The sequence below is a fragment of the Sciurus carolinensis genome, chromosome 15 (assembly GCF_902686445.1).
Source record: "Sciurus carolinensis chromosome 15, mSciCar1.2, whole genome shotgun sequence".
NCBI classification, from domain to species: domain Eukaryota; kingdom Metazoa; phylum Chordata; class Mammalia; order Rodentia; family Sciuridae; genus Sciurus; species Sciurus carolinensis.
The window spans coordinates 42,005,540-42,008,079 of record NC_062227.1 but is presented as its reverse complement, the minus strand read 5'-3'; the positions used below and the strand labels follow the sequence as shown (position 1 = coordinate 42,008,079).

General features: G+C 37.6%; 1 pseudogene; it reads right to left on the bottom strand.

The window, feature by feature from the left end:
* Positions 1-1,627: 1,627 nt before the first annotated feature.
* Positions 1,628-2,122, bottom strand: LOC124965262 (EP300-interacting inhibitor of differentiation 1-like; annotated as a pseudogene).
* Positions 2,123-2,540: the final 418 nt, after the last annotated feature.

The following is a 2,540-nucleotide window of genomic DNA, read 5'->3' as shown; positions in this document are numbered from 1 at the left end:
GCATTATAAACAATAAAAATGCCAACTTATAAAGAGATAAATTATGCTATTTTTAAAATATTTTTTTAGTTTGTAGATGAACACAATACCTTTATTTTATTTATTTATTTTTATGTGGTGCTGAAGATTGAACCCAGTGCCTCACACATGCCAGGCAAGTATTCTACTACTGAGCTACAACCCCAGCTGTATGTTATGTTATGTTTATATGATGAAATACTATATGATCATTTTTAAAAAACACATTTTGGCATATATAGCACAAGGAAAAATGTTCATAATATATAATTATGTAAGAAAGGTAGAACACATTATATTACAGTTTGATACAAATTAAATAGATACAAATATTAACAATCATAGTTAATTCAGGTTGATGGGATCATAGACCATATATTTTCTTCATTGAAATTTCCTGTGTGTCAAAATTCTTATGAAATATTATAAACACCACATTGGGGAAGTTTTTCATTTTTCTGTGAGGTGGGGGTAAGGCATAAAGTCTTTAAGATGTGGGTTTTGGAATGAGTAGAAGATCTGCAGCTATTCTTTTTTTTTTTTTTTTTTTTAACACAGAACAAGAAATTTTTTTATCTCCAATGCTGTGTTCATAAGGAATAACAAGTTTAATTAGAGGAGGAGACAGAGGGAAACTTCAGATATTGAGGTGAATTTCTGGGCAAGTTTAAAACCTTCAAAGGTTGACAGCATAATTATGCATATAGTCTTTTTAAAGACAGAGGGCTTTCTTTTCACTTGACAATTTTTATCAACAATTGTTACAATATGAAGTTCAACAAAGTCTTTCACCTATTAAGTTAAATGAAAAACAGCAAAACAAAACTTCCCTAGTATATAAGGGTATTAGAAATAAATTGTCTTTTTTGTACTTTAATATACATTTTAATGTCTAAATTTGAAACTTTGTAAAAAGACATTAATTTTTGATTTTAAAAGTCATGACAATGAATTTTCCTGAATTACTGATCATAGCTTTATAAATGGTCAAAATGCATGTACAAAAGTTTTTATGCTCTTGGAAACACATTTTAAGATATAGCACATATGATACATATAATTCACTAATCCTTTTGTAAATGAATACTCAATTCATCTCACAAAGGCAAATTTAGCCTTTGATATCCATGACTTGGCTAGATCATGAAGTAGAATTTTGAGTTTCTCAGCAGGTTTTCAGTTCAAATAACTCAAGATATCTGTGTATATTGTTTTTCCTCCTGTAATTTGTATCAATGGGCTCTTGTATCAGCAGTTTGTCTTGGTCATGATTTACTCTTGTAAAACCATCTTTACAGCCTAACAAGAAAGATATCTTCCCCAATGGAAGGAAAATAATCTCGATCAATAACAAAGTCAAAGCCATAGGTTTTTCAGGACTTTCTTGGAAAACATATTTCAACAGTCTTAAGACCGCCTTTTATGATTCTTATCCTTTTCACAACTGTGCAATCACTGTCCTATTTGTCCTTTATTCTGAAAAGCAAAAACCAACTTTTTTTCCAAAGATCAAGTTTTTCATTGGCACAGATCTCTTTGAAATGAACCCAAAGAAGAGCGGAAAGTTGGGTCTCTCCTCAAGTAGTTTCCTCCTCTTATCAGCATTTAATTACTCTCTATCAATAATCTCATCACAACCGAGTTCTTCCGTCAGATGATTGACCACCATTAAGTGAAAAAAGCTCTTCTATAAAAGTTGACTTATCAAACAGGGTCTTTCATAATGGGTCTGAAACCCGCCATCCCGGGCTGCTTGCCCCACTCAGCTGCTCCTCTTCAGGATGGTCGTCGTTGTCCTCCTGGTCATCAAATTCCTCGTCCTGGTCCTGGCTCTCAAGTCTGGGCCCGCCATCTGGCCCGGCTGTTCCCCAGGGTTGGGCTGGATAGCCAGGCCGCATTTCCCGTTGACTGGACCTTCTGCACCTCCACTGGGCCTTCCTCCTCGAGCTGTGGCAGGGGCCACCTTGCCAGAGGGGCTCAGGGGTGGCTCCTGGTTCCCGCTGCCCACCTCCACTACGGAAAGGTCACCCCCGCCAGGGATCACGTCCATCTGAAGGTCATTGCTCTCCTCATACAGCTCGGACAGCTCTGCCATTTCCGACATTGTTCAAACGGCTCAGTCGATCTGCAGCAATTCTACGCAAGCTAAGGTAACACTACCTAGTCTTCATAGACCAGGACCTGAAGGACAAGAGAGGTCAGGGAGGAAAGCATACCCCATTTGTCCAGGTGTAGTCAGGCGTTCAGGAGGTGCCCATATGACCACCATCTTCTTTCTTTTCTCACTGCTTGCTACAAAAGAGGGCAAAGAATGTGCAACTTAGGAAAACATATAGGATGGCCTTTCTTCAGAGGATTTGTCAGCAGGGAGCTAAAATCTCATTATCTTTCCAGGGAGAGGCTTAAAACTGGAAGCCATCTGTAACTGCCCCTAACACTAAAACTCCTTGCTTCAGATCACCAGAACAATGAACTTGTTCATATCCTGCGAAGAGCTTGGGCACTAATAAATGTTCATAATA